At 34.6% G+C, this 27,147-nt stretch overlaps 1 long non-coding RNA gene across 1 annotated transcript in view; it reads left to right on the forward strand.

Moving 5' to 3' along the window:
* The window catches only part of LOC109025811 (uncharacterized), a 55,992-nt gene extending 33,823 nt beyond the window's left edge, over positions 1–22,169 (forward strand). The window contains exons 3-4 of the long non-coding RNA XR_002004800.4: positions 21,129–21,268; positions 21,816–22,169. This is a non-coding gene — a long non-coding RNA (uncharacterized lncRNA). The remainder of the gene's footprint in view (positions 1–21,128; positions 21,269–21,815) is intronic.
* The last annotated feature ends 4,978 nt before the right edge of the window (positions 22,170–27,147 follow it).

Here is a 27,147-nt window from a genome sequence, read left to right on the forward strand (position 1 = left end):
GGTAACATTAAGAAAAATATGAATAAAACCCTCTATAATAATTCTAGGAAAAACATATGATTGTTACATGTCATTTATATAATTCATAATTCATTTCTGTTTAAAACTTTAAATATTACAAGATGCTGACTTCATTTTATTAAGTGAACATTTTAACGGTCCTATGCTGGGAATATATTTTAAACTTAATACGATTCAAAGATATATCATCTTACCACTATCATTCAATAGTGTTTTAAAATTTACTAGCCAATTGCAACTAAACAAGACAGGGAAAATTTGAAAAGGAGCAGGTAAAATTAATATTATTTTCTTTTATGTGATTTTATATCAGAAATACTTAACAGAGTAAATTAAATCATTGTTACAAAGAATAAGATGATATGGGGAAGTGATTGGGTTGAGTATTAATTTACAAAAATTAGTACCTTTTCCATACTTAAGAAACAATCAATTAGAAAAATACAATGAAAAGAACAACCCACTGTAATAGTAACAAAAAATCTAAGAAACACCCCAATAAAAATGTGAACGGTTAAATAAAAATATTATATCAATAATATATTAATAGATTTTATTAATCATTTCAAAGACTCAATATCATAAAAATATTATGAATATGTCCAGACTTTCAAAAATAAATTTATAAATGCAATATTATTCCTGTAAAATTTCTAACATGATTTTTAAAAATGATTTTTTTTTCCCCATTGAGTGGTCTTGGCACTATTGTCAGAAATCACTTGACTGTATGTGTGAGGGTTTGTTTCTGGGCTCTCTATTCCATTTCATTGGTACATACGTCTGTCTTTATACAAGTACCACACTATTCTGATAGCTGTAGCTTTGTAGCAAGCTTGGAAAATTGGAAGTGTCAATCTTTCAGCTTTGTTTGTTCTTTTTTAAGATTGGTTTGGCTATTTTGGCCCTTGAGAAACCATATACATTTTAGGATAGATTTTTCTAATTCTGTAAAAGCATTATTGTAATTTTCACAGGGATTACATTAAATCTGAATTGACATCTTAACAATATTTTCTTCTAATTCCTAAACATGGGATGTGTTCCCATGTATTTAGGGCTTCTTTTATTTCCTTCAGCAATATTTTGTAGTTTTCAGGTACAAGCTCTTCACCTCCTTGATTAAATTAATTTCGTTAATAGAATCTTAAATATTTTATTCTTTTTGATAGTATTATAATTGGGATTGTTTTATTAATTTCCTTTTCAGATGGTTCATTGTTAGTGTATGGAAATGCAACTGATTCTCATGTGTTGACTTTTTATCCTGCTACTTTGCTGAATTCATTTATTCCAACAGTTTTTTTGTGTGGAATCTTTAGGGTTTTCTCCATATAAGATCACATTATCTGTGAACAGAGATAATTTTACTTCTTATATTCTATTTGTATGCTTTTCATTTCTTTTCCTTGCCCCAGTGCTCTCACTAGAACTCCAGTTCTATTTTAAATAGAAGTGACAAAAGCAGGCATGCTTGCATTGTTCCTAATCCTAGAGGAAAAGATATTAATCTTTCACTATTAGTATGATTATCACTGTGGGTTTTCCATATATGGATTTTATTATATTGAGGTGGTTTCCTTCTATATACATTTTTTGAGTTTAAATCCTCCAAGTGTTTAATGTTATGAAATCCTTTTTCCACGTTGAGACGATCACATAGTTATTTTCCTTCATTTTGTTAATGTGGTGTAGTTCAGTGAACAATTTTTGTATGTTGAATGATTGTTACATTCCATGACCATACACCTGGTCATGGTGTATAATCCTTTTAACATGCTACTGAATTTGATTTGCTAGTATTGTTGAGGATTTTGCGTCGATATTCATAAGGAATATTGGTCTGTAGTTTTCTTTTCTTGTAGCGTCTTTGTCTGGGTTTGGTATTAGGATAATACTGGCTTCACAGAATGATTTAGTGAGTATTCTCTCCTCTTCAAATTCTTGGAAAAGTTTGAGAAGGACAGGTATTAGTTCTTTAAATGGCCCGTCAGTGGAATTCACTAGAGAAGCCTTCAAGCCCAGCGATTTTTGTTGTCTGGAGATTTTAAATTAGTGATTCAATGTCTCTACTAGTTTACAGCTCTATTCATATTTTCTCTTTCTGTGTGATTTAGTCTTGGTAGGTTTTGCCTTTCTAGGAATTTATCCATTTCATCTAGGTTATCCAATTTGTTGGTGTATAATTTTTCATAGAACTCTCTTACAATCCTTTTTATTTCTGTAGAATTATTAGTAATGCCCCAACTTTTATTTCTGATTTTAGTAATTTGAGTCTTCCCTCTGTTTTTCTTAGTCTATCTTGCTAAAGGTTTGACAATTTTTTTAATTTTTTTTTCAAAGAACCAACTTTTGATTTCATTGATTTTCTCTATTGTTTCTCTATTCTGTATTTTATTCACCTGTGCTCTAATCTTTATCATTTCCTTCCTTCTGCTAGCTTTGTTTAGTCTATTTTTCTTTTATAGTTTCTTAAGTTATAAAATCATGTCATTGATTTGTGATCTAATTTTTTATAGTAAGTGTAAAGGCTCTGCATTTTAAATATATCATTTTTCTCCAAACTGATCTATAAAGGCAATGCAATTCCAATTGAAGTCTCTGCAAATCTGTTTAAATTGAAAAGCCAATTTTGAAGTCAATATGGCACTATAAATAGCCAAAATTAGTGGACATAATACTCTTGACAAGAAAGAATATGGTTAGAGGATTTATGCTATCAGAAGTGAAGACTTATTATAAAGTACAATAATTAAGGCAGTGTGGTATTGGCATAAAGATACACAAATCAAACAGTATATTAGAATGGAAAGCTCCAACACATATAGACACATGTTGATTCATAATAATTTATAATGAAGTTGATACAAAAATGCTTTTGATAAAAAATGATCTATTACATAACTAGTGCTGGGTTAATTGAATAACCATATAGAAATTTATAGATTATCCTTATATAGATTTTCTAAAAATATATTAATCTTGACTCTATACCATCCATAAAAATCCCTTCTATGAGTATGATAGACCAAAATATAAAACTTACATCATAAAATGTCTAGAGGATATTGTAAGAAGCTATTTTTCATGATCTTGGTGTAGAAAAGGATTTCTTAAAGAGGACAGAACAGTACTAATCCTAAACAGGCAGATCTGCAAATTGAACTCTATTAAAATTTAAAACACTCTTAATCAAAAGACACCACTAAGAGAGTAAAACTGCAAGCCACACACAGAGAGCAAGTATTTGCAACACATATACCCAAGAAGGAACTAATATCTGGAATATATAAAAGATCGTGTAAATCACTAGGAGAAGGGTAGACAACCAACTTTTTTTTAAAGGACAAATAAATATCAAAAAAGAGGCTATCTAAATTATCAGTAAATATACGAAATGTTACTCAGTTTCATTTGTCATTAGGGATATTCAAATCAAAACCACAATAAAATACCAGAACAAACCTACCAGAATGGGAAAAATATACACGTCTGACGATACCAAGTTATGACAATACCACACTTCATATTGTGTTATTGGGGATGAAATTTGTAAACCCACTTTGAAAAACTGTTTGGCAGTATCCATTAAAGGTTAAAGTTCACATACCTATGACTAAGCAATTCAACTCCTTGATATATACCTAACAGATATATAAATACTCCAGAAGATACATGCAAGAATGTTATGGAAATAATATTTCTAGCAGCCAAAACTAGAAATTATTTAAATGTTCACCAAGAAATTGATACATAAATTATGGTATATTCAAATTACTGCTACATACAACATTTGGATGAGTCTAAAATCAACATATAGAGCTAAAGAAGGTAAGTACAGAAGAATACATACTTTAGGATCTTACCTCTATAATGCATAGCAACAGCCAAAACTAATCTTTGGTGATATAATTCAGACTAAAGGTTTCTACTGGGGATGGTGCTAAAGATGGGGCACAGGGGAGATTGCTTAAGTGCTGGCTGGTTTCTATATTTTGATTTGCATGTTGGTTGTAGGATTTTGCCATATTCTTACTGTGAAAATTCACTGAAATGTACACTTACATATATCTGCTTCTATAAATATATTAATATATGTTATATTAATATATATTAGTCTTTAATAAATATTAAATAAAAACCCAGTTTTAGTAACACCTTATCCAGGCTAACTTCTATAACTTTCCAGGTAGGGTGAAGCAATCCTTCTGTGTTCACAATGTATTGCTTATGTGTCTTTTTGAGTACTCATAAAGGTAAATTGAAAATGTGTCAGTTTACTCAACGGATTCATAATTAACTTGTTTATTCTTTAAGGAGAGTTCTGTGAAATGCAAGGGCAAGAATCCCTAAGGAATCATAGTAACCATTTTTGTAATCCATGTTGATATTGGGAAAACATCTATGGGTAATGCTCTCTTCAGCTCTGCCCTGGGCTTGCTGTGGTGATCCTTGAGATGACAGGGTTTGACAAAACAGCCTACCAGGAACCTGGGGGACCTTTCTCCAAGAAGATGACACTTTCCTGCATGGTATCTAGTCCCTCAGATCTGCTTCTTTTTCCTTAGACCAGAATCCTGCCAAAATTCCCCTCCATTTTCTTTCTTCATTCCTCACTAATTTTACCAAGTGATTAAAGTGTGTGTTAGACATTAGTAAAGAGTATTTCAGCAATGTGTGATCAAGACAGATTTCTTCATGAAGATATATTCTTCCATGTTTTAATTTAGCTGGTATTGATCTTCCAAAATACTGGCTTCTTGAGCTGTGATGCAGAGTAGAAGTTTCTTCTCTCTAAACTCATAAGATAGACTATGTTTATTTTACTCGTATTGTTTAAGGAGTCATAAGTTTTGCATATGAATCCAAGTTACTGTACTACCTCTAGTGTATTCAGGGCATCCTCTGCTGAAGTACTGTTTACCAGTGTCTGATCCTGCTGGCCTTTACACAAATGGCAGCATTTTTGTGCTTTTTACATACTTTCCATCTGTCTTCTATTACAAGAGCTTGTTGTTCTCTTCACCCAAATTCTGTTTCTCCTTCTCTTTGCACAGAATTAACTACAAATTTCTTCAGTCTCTAGTACAAAAAAGCCCTAACTTTATTCAGTTCCATACCATCAGCTACATCTCCAGAGACCTGGTCTTAAACAGCAAAGCAGCAAGATGGTTTTAGAGTCATCCAGGCATGTTTAATATTGACCTTATCATTCCAGCCAAGAAAAGCTCCTACTGCTTTAGAAATTGGGTTTCCAAGCAGGATGAAAATATTGTTTAGTTTGCAAATTTACAGAAAAGTTTCTCTTTCTCTAGGTAATAAGAATAAAGAACAAAGGAGAAAAAAATGTACAGAATACTTTATGTCTTTTACCTTGATAAACAACATTTTCCCCCAAATCACAACTCAAGTCTGGCCAACTTGCGTGCCTGTCAACAGTAAATTTCAGTGTCATGTATTCATAGCTAATCAGTACTCTTTTCTTCTCTTTAGGTTGATATTTTAACCCTAAATAAACTCTGCTTTCATTTTGAAGACAAATTTGTTATAGAGGCAAAAATAAATCCCAAACCAGTTTCGAGTTCCCTCTGGTCTACCCAGGAATACAACTGTTATATAACCAACTAGTTACTTAAGCCAGAAACTTTGGAATTGTTATGGTTCTTTCCTCTCCTTGATCCTCACGACTATTCCATTATTACTAATGGAACCTATTGATTTCATGCTTAAATAGCTTTCAAGTCCATATACTCACCCAGACTTGCAATATCGCTATCCTACTCCATGCTACTAGCAGTATTCACTTGGAGTAATGCAATGGCTTCCTAATACAAGGGTCCCTAGTAGCTAGAAAGAGCAAGGAAACAGATTTTCTCGAGTCTCCAAAGCGGAGTAGTTCTGTGCACACCTTGGGCCATCCACATATTCTCTTCCATTTCAAGCAGTTGGAGAAAAAATGTTTTCACAGTACCTAAAAGACAGATTACATCAACCCATTTGTCCTAAAAATAAACATCAAAATCCTTAATGCAACTTGCATGGCTCTACCTAGTCTGACATCTTTCTACCCTTCTAGTCTCTGGTCACTCCAGAACCCGCCTCACTGAATGCATCCCAGCCACATACGCCTTCCTGCAGCTCCTAGAACAAGCTGTGCTGCCTCTCTCGTTCATCCTTCAGAGCCCAGAGAAAGCTTTGTTGACCACCCTGAGTAGATCAAACTCCCCTACTCTTTCAATTATAGCAGTTGCCACATTAGTAGTTTAATGTGTTAAATAATTTAATTTGATGAATTATTTAAAGAATTTTTGTCACTTTTTCTGAACAGAAACTAAATACTGACAGGAACTTAGTTGTTTTTTCATTCATGATTACCTCAAGTACCTAGCACCAAATGTGACTCATGGCTTTTAGCTCATTAAGAATTTGATGAATGAATGAATGAAAAAATAATCATCTAGCCAGTGTAAATAAATAAAAGCATTTTAATCTTGGCTACATTCTCTTAAAAATTCTAAAGGCTTGAAATATTAGTATGACATTTTCTTTAAAATTATTTTTGATATTTCTTATACTTCTCCATTTCTTCTCTCCCTTTTCTTCTCTCCCAAGAAAATCTGTGCCCAGCCAAAATAAATCCCACTACCCACTAGCTTTTCTTCTTCCCCAGCGTTTTCTTGCATTGACTTACTTATTAGAATAAGTATGACACTTTCTGGTTAGAAGATAATCTTTATAGAAGTAAGTGAGAGCTGGGGAGAAATAATGGTTAACATCTACTGAGGGCTTCTATGTGTCAGACACTGGTTTAAACACTTTATATGCGTTGGCTTATTTAAACTTCAAAACAACCCATTAGGTTAATGCTAAGACAATTCCCATTTTATCGAGGAAAAAATGTGAAGCCCAAAAGAGTTAGTAACTTGTCAAGATCTTAAGGATGATAAATGGCTGAGACCCTGTCTGAGCCTGGAAAGTCAGGGTTCACTGTCAATGATCTTCATCACTTAGTAACACATTGTCACCTCCCTAAAGCAACAAAACACTTCTCATTGGGAGTGATCGTGGAATAGGCTGTGGAAATGCATGCATTTACAGTTTTTTTGTGTGTGTATTATACTGCCTCCCTCCCACTGCTCAGTGTTTATCACAAACCCTTTCCAGGCCAATAAAAAACCAGTAGAATGAACTATTAAATGAAATAATTGATTACCCAATGAGTCAGTCAGTTAAGTGGTACAATTTAAGGAGTTGAAGCAAAAAAGTGACCGATAAACAATGTATGTTAGGAAGAATAACCCATAGGATAGATTGTAGAGGCAGCCTTGAAAAACACTAGTGTCTAGACACATGATATGGAGTAAAGGCATTTAGAATAGAATATAATCATGAAACTGGATAGAGAGATACCCTTTACAGAATGTGTTAAATGTGAAGTTTTTAACTATTCTTTCTTTTACTTCCATTTACATAGCCATAGAAGGACACATAAGGCAGTTATTAAAAAACGGGAAGAAAATGTACGTCTATGTAAGTTGTTTAACTATCTCATGGCCCAGATTAGAAAGTTACTGTCTAGAAAAAGTCTGGCTTCTGCCTTAACTGAACTTATTTCTCACTTAACATCTCACAGGAATTATAATAACCTCTCTCACTGTAGTTTCAGTGATAAGAAAGGAATTTAAATTGTTTCCAAAAGGGTCTTTCTCTCTTTACATTCATCTTTCTTTCTCTTCTCCAAACCATATTAAATTTATTCTCAAGTTTCTAAATTCTACTCTGGTAATCAGAATAATGCTCCCCCTGGAGATGTCCACCTTGCAATCCTCAGAACCTGTCAATATGTTATTTGTCTAGAAAAAATGGTCTTTGCAGATATAATTACATTAAGGATCTTGAGATGGGGAAAGTGTTTTGGATTGGATGGGTTGGCCCAATATAATCGCAAGGGTTCTTATAAAAGGGAGACAGGGATGTCAGAGCCAGAGACAGTGTTTCGGAGATGATACTGTTGTCTTTGAAAATGTAGTAAGGGGCCATAAGCCAATGAATGCAGAAGGCACCTAGTAGCTGGATAGCGCAAGAAAGCAGATGATTCTCTATAGTCTCCGAAAGGTTGCAGCCCTGTGCACACCTTGATTTGCAGGATTTCTGACCTCTGGAATTGTAAAATAATAAATTTGTGTCGCTTTAAGTGACTAAATTTCTAGAAATTTGCTACAACAGCAATAGGAATCTAATATCTCTATGGTATGTCTATAATAATTTTTTTTGTGTTTTAAGGTTGGCAAAGGAAAAAGGAACTAGTGTTGATTCACCCCAAAGTGTCAATTATTTTGCTTTTGCTGAGGCAAAGGACAATCGAAGCAACTCTTGAGACATTCTAAGGTTAAAAATATTCGGTTTTTTTTTTCTTTCAGAGACACTTTAAGTGGCTTCAATATATTTTAGTTTTTCAAACTGGATTAGTCCTGGAGGAGTAAGAAATTGATAGTGAGAAGAGGAGGAGGAGGCAAATGTAGATGTGAATACATGCAGACTTGATTTAGATATATGCATAATTTATAAAGTACCAGTTTGTAAATTACCAATTTTCCTATTCCATTGTCTAAGATTGTCAGAAGAAATGACAATAGCCCCAGAGAGTTTACAATACATAAAAGTAAGCTGGGTGCGGTAGTGAATGCCTTTAATCTTAGCACTTTTGGAGGCCGAGGTGGGCGGGTCCTTTGAGCTCAGGAGTTTGAGACTGGCCTGGGGAACATAGCGAAATCCTGTCTATACAAAAAAAACACAAATTAGTTGGGCATGGTGGTGCGTGCCTGTAGTCCCAGCTATTCAGGAGGCTGAGGTGGGAGGATCGCTTGACCAGGGAGGTGAAGACTGCAGTGAGCTGTGTGTGACAGTCTGGGTAACAGAGCAAGACCCCGTCTTACACATACACACAAAAGTATGTATCTGTTTGATAATAAATCTTACTACATAAAAGACATTCTGGAATCATATCATTCAAACTTTGCTAGTAAATTAGAACCAATGTTTACATTTTTCTCTGTATTAATTACTCCCTTTTATGCATATCCTAAACTAGGATTTTCACTTCAAATTGTTTTCCACCAATATCCCTACTTGTAATCTAAATATTTGATTTCTTGGTTGTGTTGAATTGATAGATGTTTATCTTTTCCCATTTATTGTACAGTTAACCTCTTTCTCGCTACTACCCAAAACCTTTGCAAGGTTGATTGAATATATATTTACATAATATTGGAAAGGATTTATGTCTTGGTATAATTTAATATCAAAATACAACAGATAGGAAAAGTATCCTATATTCTTTATATAATATTACTAATGCTATGCAGATAAATTGGGAATAATTTCAAAGTATCTTCTGACTGTACCTGTTAAATGATGTGTGATTAGCAAGTTTTAATCCTCAAAGTAACTTAAGAAACAAACCTACCTGCCAGACATCACTTTCACCTCCATTACACTTACTCAGGGAGAATTCTCACAACCCAAATAAAGTTTTGCTTTCCCAGAAGCTGCAGAGTACAAACTGATGGGCTGTGATCTCACTAGATGATCCCAAGAGAATCTGTTATTCCTGCCTGATAGTATGAAGGCATAGACCTTATGAGTATCTCAAGTCATAGATTTAAGCAAGACCTCTGAATCTAGAACCTAAAAGAAGGAGCAGGTATCCATTTAAGATGTCCCAGACAAATGAGCCTTTTTACCTTATCTCAGTTACCTCCTGCCACCATTTTTTCAGTTAAGAATGTGTCTTTGTGCTTGTGTTATTCTTCTGATGTACAGTTTAACATTTGCACTGGATGAAAACAAGAATTGGTAGCCATTCTTCCTTTTATGTGTTTGTTCTTACATCAATCATCACTTTATAGTTAGACTTCGTTATGTTAAACCATTCATTTAAGGGGTGACTACCACTGACCCACTTGTAATTCATTCCACAGTCTTTTGAAATTTCACATTGTCTCTTCAGGTTCAGTTCCAGTCCATTTCATAGTCAGACTGTAATTTGTTAGTCTCCCATGAGCTTCATTATAGGCCATCATTTAAAAAGTCCTCTTAAAGAGTTGTCAAATAGAGAGGAAAACAGCATGTTTTAGAGTTACTCAGCTTTTGCGTATACTCTAGGCAGATGGTAACATTCCAGAAACAATCTGGACTTGTGTTCAAGTAGCCTTGGGCACTTACTACAGTTTCTATGGTTCCTATAATCAGGGGGTTTGAGTGACTTTAATTAATCACTCTTTCTGCCTTTGGGAATTTACCCAGTTGAAGCCTGACAAAGAACCAGGAAGTATTAAAATAGGCTCAGATTTCTTACAGTAAAGCTGGATTGATGATTACGAGAGGGTCTTGCTACCTTTATTTTGAGACAAGAACTTGACATCCTCCCCTCTCTGACCTGTCCACCATATTGCAGGTAGATATGCAAGACCTAAAAGAGACCCTGCTTCTTTAGCCTACGTCATGGAAATTACAAGCATGAGTATTTGCTGTGTCTGGACACAGTTCTCTTCAAAGCATGAGAGAGAATTGGGTCCATGCTGCCTGGATTATAATGCTGGGGTCCTACACTCATGGCAATGTGATTCATGGAATGGCAGATTGTCAACTGGCTTCTCACTTCTTCTACCATGGGACAAGGCAGGAAAGGAGGATGGGAAGAAGTACACCTTACTGGGAAGTGGAGTGGAGATGCCTCCAAAGAAAAATGGATAAGAGAAATAATCCCCTGCTCCCAGGAAAATACCCTTATGTGCCAGACGTATGACACTCTGGACTTCGCAGTATTTCTATAGAGCTGTTAGAAGTTGTTCTAGTACTGCCACCTTTCAGCTACAACTTTGGGTAAATATATTCTATTAGGGTTCTCCAGAGGGACAGAACTAATAGGATATATGCATATATGAAAGGGAGATTTTTAAGGAGAATTCACTCATATGATCATAAAGGGAAGTCCCACAATAGGCCATCTGCAACTTGAGGAGGTAGGAAGCCAGTAGTGGCTCAGCCTGAGTCCAAAAGTCTCAAAAGCAGGGAAGCTGACAGTGCAGCCTTCAGTCTGTGGCCAAAGGCCTGAGAACCCCTTGCAAACCACTAGTGTAAGTCCAAGAGTCCAAAGGCCAAAAAACCTGGAGTCTTATTTCCAAGGTCGGGGAAGTATTCAGCATGGGAAAAAGATGAAAGCCAGAAGACTCAGTAAGCCAACTTATCCTATCTTCTCCTGCCTGCTTTGTTCTAGTCATGCTGGCAGCCAATTGGATGGTGCCCACCCACATTGAGGGTGGGTCTTACCCTCCCAGTGCACTGACTCACAAACACACCAAGAAACAATACTTTACCAGCTATCTAAGCATCCTTCAATCCAATCAAGGTGATACCTGATATTAACCATTACATATCTTAAATATCTAAACCCCAGTTTCTTCACCTGGAAAATGGCAATAATACTGGTAGGGTTGATGTGGATATTATTATTTTATTAATTTAAATAGGTTTTCCGGGAACAGGTGGTGTTTGCTTACATGGATAAGTTCTTTAGTGGTGGTTTCTGAGATTTTGGTGCACGCATCACCTGAGCAGTGTACACTGTACCCAATGTGTAGTCTTTATCTCTCACCCCACTCCCACCCTTTTCCACAAGTCCCCAAAGTCCACTGTATCTTATGCTTTTGCATCCTCACAGATTAGCTCCCACTTAAGTGTAAGAACATACAATGTTTGGTTTTCCGTTCCTGAGTTACATCTCCAATTCCATCCAGGTTGCTGCAAATGTCATTATTTCATTACTTTTTATGCATGAGTAGAATTCCATGCTCTCTCTTTCTCTCCATATATATATATCTACATATATATAATTATATATATAATAGAAATATATATAACTCAAATGTTAATCTCCTTTGGCAACGCCCTCACAAACACACCAAGAAACAATACTTTACCAGCTATCTAAGCATCCTTCAATCCAATCAAGTTGACACCTGATAGAAATGTGACATATATAGCTATATACATTTATATAATTATATATAGCTATATATGAAGATATATAAAGACCTGTGACATATATAGCTATATATATAATTATATATATAATTTAATATATATCATATTTCTTTATTCACTTGTTGATTGATGGGCATTTGGGCTGATTCCATAATTTGCAATTGCAAATTGTGCTGCTACAAATAAGTGTGTGCAAGTATCTTTTTTGTATAATGATTTTTCCTCCAGGTAGATACCCAGGAATGGGATTGCTGGATCAAACGGTAGACCTACTTCTAGTTCTGTAAGGAATCTCCACATTGTTTTCCACAGTGCTTGTACTAGTTTACATTCCCACTAACGGTGTAAAAGTGTTCCCTTTTTACCACTTCCACACCAGCATCTATCACTTTTTGATTTTTTGATTACGGTCATTCTTGCAGGAGTAAGGTGGTATTGTATGATGGTTTTGATTTGCATTTCTCTGATCATTAGTGATGTTGAACATTTTTTCATATGTTTGTTGGCCATTTGTATATTTTCTTTTGAGAATTGTCTATGCATGTCCTTAGCCCACTTTTTAATGGGATTGTTTGGATTTTTTCTTGCTGATTTGTTCCTTGTAGATTCTGGATATTAGTCCTTTGTCACAAGCATAGATTGTGAAGATTTTCTTCCACACTGTGGGTTGTCTATTTACTCTGTGGACTGTTTCTTTTGCTGTACAGAAGCTTTTAAGTTTACTTAAGTACCATCTATTTATCTTTGTTTTTGTTGCATTTGCATTTGGGTTCTTGGTAATGAAATCTTCACCTAAGCCAATGTCTAGAAGGGTTTTTCCAATGTTATCTTCTAGAATTTTTATGGTTTCAGGTCTTAAATTTGATCCATCTTGAGTTGATTTTTGTATAAGGTTAGAGATGAGAACCCTGTTTCATTCTTCTAAATCTGGCTTTGCCTGACTTGTTTTTGTCTACTATTCGTATGCAATTCCAAAATAGATGTATTGAAATCTCAAGTATACTTGAGCACTAAGAAGAGCATAATATGACCTCATTCATGCATATGTAAATTACCCTTAGATGTATGTGACCTCTCTTATTCCCAAGTGTTATTGCCATGCCCCCTTATATCACCATCACATTCTTATTTTCACCAAATCAGGGTTTCCATTGCAAACCTTCCTTTGTTTAAAACTGATACTTGAATGAGTACTTCTGTTGACTGGCCCTGTACATATTTGGCTAATTCCTTAGATCTAAGAACGGCTTCTCTTGCACCACTGTTTTTCCGGATGGCAAACAAGAAACACAGCAGCAGTCTCTTGACTGTGCCTGCTTTGAGTCCGTGCACAGCCTTATGCCAGCTGCCTAATTTGTGAGTCTTGCCCATGACAGATTAGTTTTCACTTCCAAGACCTTATCCCACCGTAGAACACTAGGTGGCACTAAAATCACACTGAATGATTCTCGTAAGGGCCACTGATATTGTGGTGGTGGTTTTTAATCATATCGACCTCAAATTCTGACTGCTTTTTTCTTTCTTAAGCCATTTTCTTAAGCCTCATATGTAGACCACACTTCACAGTCATTTGTAATCAACTGCAAGTTTCATATTGCAAAAATAGAAAGAGAAGAAAGTTGAAACAGCAGAACTATCAAGCTTATTTGCCCACGCTGCTTAGGTGTAACTGAAGCCAGGAATCTGAGCTCCACAAAGTATAAATTAACTTCAGATGAAGTTTGGAATTTGCTTATTAGTCTCCCAATCTTCATGGCCAGAATGGTTTAGAAAGCTTACAAAATATGATTTATTTCAGTAAAACTTAATTTGATCCTTTCGGAATTAGTCATTTAAATTTCAGAAGAGTCAACTGGTGCAGGTTCATTGCTTATGTAGTATGATGTAAACACTCAGCATTACTCACATTTTTTGGAGGGAATCTGGTTTAGAAATATTTTCCCCTATATGAAATCATAAATATATTCTATCATTTAACAGTTCCTTTTTTCATACTAGGCCTTTAATCTGCAATGCATTTTTTAAAGTCTAGTGAGAAAAAAGAATTTGCTGAGGGAAAAAGTCTGTGGAAGGAGTTGAGGAGCACGGGGACATAGAATGTATTAAAGTGTCTATCCTGTCTCACAGGAAGATAGATATTAGTAAATGGAAAACAAAAGTTGGAGGGAGAGGCAGCAACCAGAACACATTTGAAAACAATGCATGAATTTAAAACCATCAAATGAAATTTGATCTCTGTAAAGTGCAGGGCAAGAAAGGAAAAAATGAAAAAAATATTGTAAGTAAAAAATAAGAAGTAACTTGGCAAAATATTTGTTTTAGCCAGATTGGGATGCCATAACAAAACACCATAGACTGGATGGCTTAAACAATGGGAATTTACTTCTCACAGTTCTGGCAGCCGGGAAGTCCAAAATCAAGGTGTCCATCAATTCAATTCCCCAGTGAGAGCCCTCTTTCTCACTTGAAGATGCTACCTTCTCCCTGTGTTCTTTCAGGGCAGAGAGAGGAAGCAGGCTCTGGTGACCAAGGACACTGACTCCATCATGAGGGCTCCACTCTCCTGACCTCATCTAAACCTAATACTTCCAAAGGCCTCATCTCCAAATATAATCACACTGGAGGCTAGGACTTCAACACATGAATTATGGGTGGGAGGCACAATATAGTCCATAGTTACTTTGTAGATAGTACAAAGTACTACGAAGTACAAAGTACAAAGAAAGTACAAAGTAACTATGTACTTTTTTTCTATGGTAATGTAGTTTTTAAATGTTCTAAATGGATTCAGCTCACTAATTAAAAGACTGGAATTCTAAAATTATATACATATTTAAATATTTTAGCATATATATACATTCATATATAATTAAATATTTAATTCATATATAATTAAAATATATATCTATTTGTATATGATGCATATACATAGTATTTATGTAATATCCATTAGGTATATAAATATATATTAGACATATATAGTATGTGTTTTTCCTTTTTTTCTTGGCCAACATAGTCTAATATTGTATATAGTACAGATTTTAGACAAGCAATGCTAACAGAATCAATGAAAAATTAAGAAATGCTATAAAACAGAAACCAATTTAGCAAATATGCACAGTCTTTATTAAGAAAAAGATTGTTATATTGAATTGATTAAAAGGATTTGAATAAATAACAAGGTATATCACATTCATGATGGGAATGTTATAACATAGTAAATGTTTAAAATATTGAGAATTTTCTCTCAATTAGCTTACGAAGTCGACATAATCTCAAAAAAAATGTTGGTTTTGTGATGCATATAACTGATCCAAATTTTTCATTCCAAACTTTATGTTGAATACTAAACCCTAATAGATTGCTAGGTTCACTTTAAGAAGATAAATGACAACACTGTTCAGATATTAGGACATTTTGTAAAGCTATAGTTGTAAAACTAATATCATCTTTATACATAAAGAAACAAGTCGACAAATGAAGCAGAATAGAAACTTTAGAAATGGATGCATACACTTATGAGAACTTGATATATTATGAAGATGACACTATAAATCAATGGTTAGAAGATATTAGGAAAATATACTCTATAAAGGAAAAACACAAACCTGGATCTTTCTTATACCCAATACAAAAGCAGATTCCACATTATAGAAAAAGCATGTGAAATTAACATCATAAACAAAGAAAAGAAAATTATTAATAGAATAGCTTTGTGGACTATGGGCAAAAAAAGACTTCTTACACAAGACTACAGCATAAAGAAGCCGACTGTTAGGTTGTGTCCAAATGTAAAGTTTTCTGTTCACTGAAGGATATCATTGATAAATGGGTAACCTGTTGGCTAAATTTAAAACGCATGAGGGATTGTTATCCGAAATAGAGAAATAACTCCTGTTAATCAAGAAAAAGACAGAAACTTCAATGGGAAAAAAAGGACCAATGAAAGAGAAAAACTACCATAGATCAGATTTCTTCCCATAGCTAAACAGTATACAAAGAAACTTCATATTTATAATTATACAAATGCAAATCAAGGCAGTGAGTCATTACTCTTATCAGAAAGACTCTAATTTAAAAGGATAAACATAACAATTATTAGAGAATGTGTATAGTGTTAACTTTCACTCACTTGCAGTGAAAAGTAGTCTGGAAATATTTTATACATCATAGAGAAATTCCGAGAATCATATACAGGTAGATGAGGATAAGGATTATGGTATTGCTTGTGGTGACAGTCATTTGGTGGCAATCTCAGGTCTGTCACTGAGAGATATAATGATGTTTAAATGTAGTGGATGTTTATTGTGGTTCACCATGAAATACTAGAATAAAACAACATGTGTTCAGCAACACTTAAAGATCCCTTATCGGGGTCTGGATAAGAAAAGTAGAAAACAGGATGATATTTTCACCACACAGGTAAATTGAAAATACATATATCCACAAAACATATTACATATTTTAAAAAGCTATATTCAAGGGCATGGATCAAGCAAATTATCTTTGGGATGAGGGGAATAAGAATAGTGTTCATGAAAGAAAGTCAAAAATAAAAGGATGATTGGCAGAGATTAATGACGGCAATGTGTTTTTTAATTTTAAAATATGATTAACTCAGTGATTTGAAACTGAGCTCCAAAAGAAAAATAACTAAAAGGGAAAAAAAGAATGAAAAGAAGAAAAAAGCCACCTAATATCTGTCTGCTACTTAAAGTTCTGAACATTTTATTTAATATTTTAAAATGGACATATGGAGCATTTTAACCAATGGGTACACAGTAAGGAGAAGGAAATCTCCTTTAATGTTTCTAAATGTAAAATTCTTTGTCATTACTTATTCTTGCAACAATTATTTACTGTTGCAATTGTTTATTACTCCACCAAGACCCTTATATCATACTACAAGGTATGTATATAATGATTAATGCTTGTCTCTCCTGCTTATTGTTCTACGTGTGCTTTCCGTCAGAAGATTCATTCTATTCATCCTAGAATATTCTCAGTCTTATCTCTTTGGGTAATTGTTTACTTCTTTCTCAATTTCATTTCTCATGTATTCCTATTAGAGATGACTTAGATCTATCTAGTCTGGGCAACATGGTGAAACCCTGTCTCTACCAAAAAAAAAAAAAAAAAATTAGCAGGGTGCAGTGGTGCATGCCTGTATTCCCAACTACTTGGGAGGCTGAGGTGAAAGGATGACTTGAGCCTACGTGGTTGAGATTGCAGTGATCTGCAAACCCGGGCTACAGATCAAGACCCTGTCTCAAAATAAATAAACAAAAGAAAGAGGGAAGAAAGAGAGAGAAGGAAAGAAACAAAGAGAGAAGGAAAGAAAGAAAGAGAGAGAAGGAAAGAAAGAGAGAAGGAAAGAAAGAGAGAAGGAAAGAGAGAGAAAGAAAGAAAAAAAGAAAGAAAAAGAAAGAAAGGGGAAAGAAGGAAGGGAGGGAGGGAGGGAAAAAAGGAAGGAAGGATGGAGGGAAGGAAGGAAGACAAAGAAGGAAAAATGTTAGATTTCTCTAAATGTATCATTGGGCTCTGATCGTCTTTTTCGTGTTTTTGCTCTTAAGTTTACTATCTCTTACATGTTTGTTGTGCATTTATTATGATAAGCAAATATTTGAATTCATTCTTTGGCTATGTCTCTTTTCAACCTAAACAATCTCTTTTTAAATTTTGTTGATTATATTTTAATATTACATTTTTAATATCTAACATTTGAAACTAGTTCTGTTTAATGTCATGCTGCTCTGGTGTTTCCTAGTGTTCTCTTTTGCCTTTGACAATCTGCAATATAGTCATTTTAGGTCACCTTAGATCTATCATTTTATATTGTATCTGAAGTGACAACTTCTTGAATTTTGATTTTGTTACCTATTGTTCTTAGCAATCATTTCCCATTTGTTTTGGAATTTGGGTTTGCAGGCACATCTATAGTGGCATTTGTTCTCTGTCTCTCTCTCTCTCTCGTGCTCACGTTTCTCTTGACTGTAGTTTTGAGTGTCTCAATTTGGATATTATAGTTCCTTACATATAACCAGATGTGATAGTGTCAGCGCTTTAATCTTCGGAGGATTCTTGGGGATATCTTAGGTCACAGCATGGTTTAGTAAGCAGGTTCATACTAGTCTTCAGTGGGAAGATTTTTTAATTTTTTTCCCACATCTTTAGGTGTCCCTCTTTGTGGAAGTCATTTCCTTGGGAATAATTACAGACTTTCTTTGCCCCCGTTTATTTGGCGGGCCTGGATTCAGTGTCCACCCCTGTGAACCATTTTTAGTCTCGGTTACTCCCTATCTACTCTACCTGCCACTGGAGACAAAGTCTAATAAATCTAAAGTTTAGATCCTATTTTCTATTTTTACATCTAATTTCATTTCTGGTTCCCTAGATGTTTATCTTGTTTTGGGGTATTTCTATGTTTTTTTAATTTTTTCTTTCCAGATTGTCTGTATAATCAATATTTCTCTGATGTACAGAGCCTATTTCAAAGAGTTAACTGGTTTCCTTATCTTCTTTTTCATTAAAAACAAAAAAATAAATAAGTGTAAGACGTAGGGAGATTTGTGTAAAGTCAGTTAAAATAAATTATTTTCTTCAATGAAGCCTTAGCATGTGTAAGTATATTCAAGTCTCCAAGTGATGTTTCAAAAATTACTTTCCTAAACTCATGCAAATTATTTTTAATCTGCTAGTTGCTAGTCAAGATTTTTAAAGTTTAAAATGACAAAATTATAGCTTTTAGAAGAGTTAAGCCACTTTTTTTCTTTTGATGACACACCAGCAAAGCATAATTGCAAATAATATTGCTTAATAGACAGACTTATTTTAGTAGCTTAGTCAAACTTATTTTAGTGGATCTATTTTGTAAAAATAAAACTTGAGGAATAAATGTGCTCTGAGTCATTAATTCAGACCATTCTCTTTATTGGAAAGTGTAATTTTACACCAACTCTTGGCAACATATAAAATTTTGAAATTGCATTAAAAATAACATAGTACTTATAATTTCACAGGAGTATTTTGGTCACTGAGAGATAAGTCTATGTTAATATTAATGAGATACACTTACTCAAATGTGCAGTAACTACTTGCAGTGTGTTTTGCAAAACTACTATAAAAATGATCGTCTCTGTGAATCATCCTTTACAGATATTTTTCATAAATATATTTATACATTAATTTGTATCTGACATGTTTAAAGAACACTAAGTACATTTTTTTCAAAAGACATTGCCAATTTTATCTTCATATAAGCTAATGATGTTGAAATTAAAGATATTGAAAAGATATTTTACTCTCTACAAGGCACAATTGAAATAAATACTTAAATTGCATTTGAGTGCTTTTAGTCCCGTTTTAGGTTTTAGAATTTACTTATTTCCAATTTCATATATCTTTTAACTAGAAATCTCTTCATTCTATTAATTTAGCAAGTTTATAATTAGAAATATTCAAAGTCATCTTCAAGAGTTTTATTTTAAAATCTACCATTAACTGGAAGAACAGCCTAATCATAAACTATACATAGAAACAAGCCTCACCAACTTCACATGAATTAAATATGAAAAGAACATGGCCTCTAGAGTTGGAAAGATCTAAATTTGTATTCTGGCTTCACCACTTAAGGCCTCTATGACATTAAGGAAGTTATTTAAACCTCAGTTTCATCATCTATGAAATGCTGGAAATAGCACCTAACTCCCAGATTTCTTGGAGGATAACATGAGGTAAGATAAAAACATTAGCCCAACACCTCTCCCTCATCAAGGACTCTCTCATTGATGATTCTATCAGATATGAGACCCCAAATGATTTATTTGATTCCTTGGAACCAAAACATCTAAAGCAAACTATTGTCTTTAATGTCTATATACTTTAACCAATAATCATTATGAAGTCCATACTATGAGGCCTATATAATTCTTGTGGTTGCAGGTGCAGACATGAGCTTGAATCTCCTTTAGGTGAGGAAGAATATTTATAAAAATTAGAAAGTGTTCTAATTTCAAAAAAAGAGGCAACTGGAATTTGGCCATTAGAAGAAGAAACGGGCCGGGCGCGGTGGCTCACACCTGTAATCCCAGCACTTTGGGAGGCCGAGGCGGGCGGATCACGAGGTCAGGAGATCGAGACCATCCTGGCTAACATGGTGAAACCCCGTCTCTACTAAAAATACAAAAAATTAGCCGGGCGTGGTGGCGGGCGCCTGTAGTCCCAGCTACTCGGGAGGCTGAGGCAGGAGAATGGCATGAATCCGGGAGGCAGAGCTTGCAGTGAGCTGAGATTGCGCCACTGCACTCCAGCCTGGGCGACAGAGCCAGACTCCGTCTCAAAAAAAAAAAAAAAAAAGAAGAAGAAACGAAGAACCATAACATAATCAGACACAAAGTGAGTTATCCCTGTTTCTTGCTTTCTGACTCTCTGGGTTCATATTTCTCTCACCCCTGCTTCTTTTTGTGGCTCAGTTTTTTTCATATGTTTTCCTGCACACCAAATGTCTTTAAGTTATTCATGGCAGCCAAGTGACAGACACTTAAGACTGTTTTGGAGTCAGACCCTGTATCTTCTCATATCTCTGATCAACAACTCCATATTCTCTGGAGACGAATTCCAACTGGCCCAGTTCTGGCTGAATGTCCACCTGGTGCAATCAACTGTGGCAGGTGGCAAGGTCATGGGACTGACCACTTACTCAGAAAATAAGAAGGTCTAAGGTTCTAAGGATGTTAATCTGTGCAGGTGGGACTGAATTGGTTTCTTGCCACTAATAAATATTCTTAAGAAGGGAAAGTGTATTATTCAGAGAAAAGGAACTTAAAAATTAGCAAAGGCTGATTGAAATAAAATCAACCACGTAATATCCAACTTCATGTAAATTTTTGCACATCAAACTTCTTATTAAAATGCAGTGACAAAAAGGGTAATATTTATGAGAACTGAAGAAACTGTTCTGTGAAGCCAAGAATTCCAGGGCAAAGACTTTTGCTATTTTGATAAAATGTTATAATTGCACAAAACCTTCTTTTGACATGTTGTAAACTATATTTTTTTGTTAGCTCATTTGCTTCAATCACCTGGCTTATATGGAGAAGGACACAAAACAACATTTGGCGTCACTCAACTCCAGTGATAAAAGTTATTCCCTAAACCCCAGCTGAATGGATTCTATTGGTCTGAAGGATGGACAGATGAGACTGTATGTGTGTATTTTAATGTATGTTTGTGTAACCGTATTGGAGAAAGGATTTATGGTAGCTAGTTTAATACTGAATAAATAATATTGAACTCCTAGAAAAGTTTTCGTACAGCAAGCCCTACTGAAAGTGGATAAAGGGTGCTACTCTACATTATACAAGATATCAATAGTATAATCTGGAATTTAGATCTAGGAAAAAAGTTGTGACATCCAAGGACAAAGAGTAAGTGAGACAGAAGTAGAAAGATGATTTAGATTCTTGAAACCAGCTAATTATGCATAGGGACAATAAAATTTAAAATATGGCAACCAATGGACAGAGGAGATATTAAATTAAAAAATTAATTCTTAGGCTGTGTGTTGATATGAAGAATAATATATGAGTTTCATGGCTAAAAATTACTCTTTTTCTTGAACCAAATTACCTTTAGTTAAGTTCAGGTAAACCAATACTTACTGAATGCCCACCATATTTGAGATTCTATGCTAAGTTTTGAGGACAAAGAATGAACAAAAGTTACAATGCCATTTTTTTATATTTTAACAGATAATGCACAGGAAGACATGAATACACGGAACTACTAATTCAGCATTACTTTCAGAAATGACAGAAACATATAACAGGGCAAAAAAATGTGAAGAAAGTGTTTATGCTGCCAGTATTGTAATCACAGTGTATTCAAGAACTCCACTGATGTTTTATAGAATCCAGATTTATGAAGCCTGGAGATTCACCATAAACCTTAGCATCAACTTGCTGAAGTGAACAGAAATGACAACAGATTTCTCCTCAACAGCAGGTCAAAGCTTTAAGTCAAATGACTAAGATGTCAAGTATTAAATCGACAACCAGTGAATGGATAAAATAGTTTCCTTTCTGTTTATACAGCAGGGCCTTCCAATGCATTTGAAATCAAGCATGGTAGACAATTACCTACTTCATGCCTAATACCTGGAATGAGTCCCCTTTCAACTTGTCCCCTTTTGGGACCCCTCTTTGTGACAGTTCTTAAACAATGTTTCTGACCTTCTTGCCTCTATTCTTTATTCTATAGCTTCAATTTACTCTTGCCTGCAACTTCACATGTACTTGTGACCTCCTGCCCCAGTTATATTAAAAGCTGTCCCTCAATTGTCTACTCTGACTTGGCATCCATTTTGTTCCTGTTATTTTGTCCTGATGACTCTAGCTCTCCTTAAAATTTTTGATAAAACTCACATCTCTCTGCCTTATTATCTCTGAAGAATGCACATAATTCATGCCTTAGTTACCTGGCCCCGCTTCTCTCTTTTGCTGCTTGCAGCATGCTATAAAAATGATAGTTCTCTTGTATTGCTCAAAATCTGACTTATAATTTGTTATTTGCATCAAGAATTTGCAATCTCTACTGTCTTTATTTTTATTTCCACAGTATCTGCAGATCCTATCACACCCACTCCCCTGATTTTCCCAGTGCCAGTGTGAAGCACTTTGACTATATCTGTGATTGGAAGATAGACATGGAATATGTTCAGAAAATACTTCCAATAGTATTGTACTTGAATTGTTTGATACAGGATGGAAACCACAGCATGGGTTATCTCTTCTTACTGCAACATTATCTTCTGTACTTAGATATTTGGCTTTTAACAAGCTCCACTAAGAATGCAGGTATTATTTAGGAGAATAATTTCTTAAGAATTTTTTGACACAACCTCAATTGTAAGTATATACATTAGTGATGTTGTATTGATATCTCCATTGAGAACACATGTAGAATACAGGAGAGTGACAAGTAGAAGGGAAAGCAAAGTCAAAAGGAAGTGAGTGGAAGGATTTTAATGATGCCGCATACACTAAGTACAAGACTGACAATTACAAGATTTCTGTAATACTAGTCTTAGATGTTCCTCTGACTCTAACTGGCAAACCATATTTTCAAGAGTTTCTCCTGGAGATAGAGAAACTTGAAGTTGCCTTCAAGTACCATGTGCAAATTTTGTCATGACTACTGGAAATTCATTCTTTGTTTTAGATTACATTTTATTGAAAATGCAAACATTTGTATTGCTTTAAAAACTACATTAAAATAATACAGGAAATTTATGGATTACAAAATAGAAAAAAGTAAGATATAGACCATCTAAAATATTATAAACATGTTTGGGATCTGGGGATTACTTGTATTTAAATATCCTTAAATGTTAGATATTAGTAAGTAACATACAGTGCAACCAGAACTGGCAAGTGTATACATTAGTGGCATTTGTTAATACCCTCAGTTCTTGTATTTCTTATTCTCCAAATTTCTAGGCATATCCTCTCTTGAAAGTTTTTATTCACTCAGTACTCTCAAATTCTGAACTTCCTCCCTTCTATCCAAGGATTTACAAATTATTTATATGATGGCATCACTACATTATGGAAATTGAATTTCTGACTCCTGCCAGGAATATTTTCCTTTAAGCAGGGTCACAGCTCTGAGCCAAATGATGGAGGTGTTAAATGTGGAATACCAAGAACCAGCCCACAGATAAAAGAGTTTTTCTTAAACAGAAGAACATTTCAATGCATCTGAAATCAAGTATGGTAGACAATTAAATACTTCACGCCAGGACAATGCTATTCTTTTTTTTTTTTTTTGTATTTTTGTGGGTAATAGTAGGTGTAATATATTTTTATGGGGTACATGAGATATTTTGATACAGGCATGCAATGTGTAATATGCACATCATGGAAAATGGGGTATCCAACCTCTCAAACATTTATTATTTGTGTTATAAACAATCCAATTATGTTTTTAGTTATATGAGAATGTACAATTAAATTATTATTGACTATAGTCACCCTGATGTGCTATCAAATACTAGGTCTTATTTGTTTTTCTAATCGTTTTTTGCATCCATTTACCATCCTTACTTCCCCCTTAATTCCCCACTACCCTTCCCTCCCAGCCTCTAGTATCCATCCTTCTACTCTCTATGTTCATGATTTCAATCGTTTTCATTTTTAGGTCCCAAAAATAAGTAAGAATATGTGATGTTTGTCTGTGCCGGGCTTATTTCACTTAACAGAATCTCCAGTTCTACCCATGATGTTGCAAATGACAAGATCTTACTCTTTCTTATAGCTGAATAGTACTCCATTGTATATATGTACCACATTTTTTTTTTTTTTTTTGAGACGGAGTCTCGCTGTCGCCCAGGCTGGAGTGCAGTGGCGCGATCTCGGCTCACTGCAGGCTCCGCCCCCCGGGGTTCACACCATTCTCCTGCCTCAGCCTCCCGAGTAACTGGGAATACAGGCGCCTTCCACCACGCCTGGCTAATTTTTTGTATTTTCAGGAGAGACATGGTTTCACCGTGCTAGCCAGGATGGTCTCGATCTCCTGACCTCGTGATCCGCCCACCTGGGCCTCCCAAAGTGCTGGGATTACAGGCATGAGCCACCGCGCCCGGCCATGTACCACATTTCTTTATCCATTCATCTGCTGATGAACACATAAGATGCTTCCAAATCTTGGCTATTGTAAACAGTGCTGCAATAAAACTTGGGAGTGCAGATATCTCTCCAATATACTGATTTCATTTCTTTTGAGTATATACCCAGCAGTGAGATTGCTGGATCACATAGTAGCTCTATTTTTAGCTTTTTTTGAGAAATCATCAAACTATTCTCCACAGTGGTTGCACTAATTTACATTTCCACAAAAAGGGTAGACAATTCTATTCTTAAATTCATTATTTGCTGTCTTATATTTCAGAGAAATTTATATATGAGTTACATTTACATAGAATTTTCTTACACTTTGTATTTTTCACATCAGGACTGCAAAGACATTTTAAATTAAGATAAAACAAAATTCACAAAAATGAAGTAAATTGAATCTCATTTCATCTGTAGTATTTGACGCCTGAGACATATTAGAATAATCATTTTTTACTTAAATGAATTTGTTTTATTTACATTGTTCTAAAGGAAAGGGAAGAAACATTACTTTAAACACAGAAAACTAGAGTATATTCCACTGCTGAGCTAGAGTGTTGCACTACTTCTTGACCAATGTCATCTTTATGACTTTCAAGGTGGTGCAGGCATTTGGGCCTAAGAAACTGGTCTTGCTCAAATGTTGTAATCACTATCCAGAGGCAGAAAGTGATGAAGAATAACAGAGCAGTGGTTGTTGACCATTTTAAATACCTTTCTTGTAGATTTATTGGTCTTGGTGTTTATGGCTCGGAAGAATTAATTTTACTGGTGTGCCCTATTAATGTTTCCCTTTCTGTTTCTTGTGTATTATTTGTAACACCACGAGATAACCGTTTGCAAAGCAGGGTGTTAAAGAGCATAGAGAACTTAATTTGGCTTACCTTTGAGATTTATTACCTTGCAAAAAGAGGCACAGGAGAGAAATTCAAGAACTTCATTATAGTACAAACTGAATGAGACTGAGAGTTGTGCTGTTAGAATATAAATTAATTGATTAATATGTAATCTCGTAGTAAATAAATATTATGATATCTGTTTGTCTCCCTTAAAAATAGATAATTTCTACTTAAGAACTGTGCCTACAAATTAAAATATAGTAAAACAGTGTTCCATCTTTTCATAAATATGAATAAATTTTGTTTCTAATATTTAAAAATCCTTCACTTACAGAGACTCAACAGAAGTTTTGGCAAGTAGATGAATTAAACATATCAGACTCAGATTGATCTTCCCATCTATTCATAATTTTAACAACCAAAATTATTTCTCACTGTATATAAGGTATGAAATTCAGATTCAGTTTTCTAGAAGACTGAATTTAACTATTTTTATTTTTGTTTATATGTGAGTTTGTATAATATATTAAAAATAAATAAATTTGCCATTATTTCCTACTCACAAACTTAGGCATAATTCACAATAATTAAAACTTAAAATGAAATATACAAAGAACAATATAAATGAGCTTTAAGCTATTTTTCTATTTGATTTAAGCCAGAGCTCCTTGACCACACCTTAACTGGTGCTATTTTAAAGCTTCACTTAAATTTATTGTTTGAAAAATGTGAAGAGTTTTGCTAAAATTTTAAATAATTGAAAACAACAAAGACCATCAAGAAAAACTGTCTATTAATTGACTGCTACCTCAATTAAGGGGTATTAATTTGAAGTGGTTGTATAACATGAGTGTGAAAACCATTACTTTTATAAAACATAAAATCTGATTCCTTTGTAAAAAGTCTTACCAGTTGCTTCTTTCTGAGATTCTAAACGTTCATTATTTAACATCTAGTTCCTTTTTGTATTTTAAAAGTGATCATGCATTGTAAATACGAAATGAGACTAAAATAAAACACAAACTTGCATGGATTTATAACTTCCAGCCAAGGTGGAGTGGAGTAACATAACTTACACATCCATGTAACAACAACAGTAGCAACAGCAATAGCATGCAGTAGAGTGAGGGAGGAACTCCGTAGTGTTTTGGTGAAGTTTGTGAGTTGAGGAGATGGAACTTAAGAGGCTGGGGATGCCAAGGTGTTGATATGTCATAAGGCAGAGTTCTGGAGAGACAACAGCTGTGCAGAGAGAGTACTCTGGAGATTTGCTGAGAGTCCCATGGAAGTGTTTAGCTGAATAGAGACTACCCAGGGCCAGGAAGAGAACCACTCAAAAAGCATAAACAATCCACATATCTCACACAGGGTCTAAAAAAGTTGTGTTTTTCACAATCCAGAAAACCTCATATTTCATGGTGCACTGGGTATCGCCTCAATAGAAAAGAAAATTAGTGTTATATTATGCTGCTTAAATCCCAGAAAATAGGCCAGGTGCAGTGGCTCACGCCTGTAATCCCAGCACTTTGGGAGGCCGAAGAGGGTGGATCACCTGAGGTTAGGTGTTCGAGACC

This window comes from Gorilla gorilla, chromosome 11, assembly GCF_029281585.2.
Source record: "Gorilla gorilla gorilla isolate KB3781 chromosome 11, NHGRI_mGorGor1-v2.1_pri, whole genome shotgun sequence".
Lineage (NCBI taxonomy): Eukaryota > Metazoa > Chordata > Mammalia > Primates > Hominidae > Gorilla > Gorilla gorilla.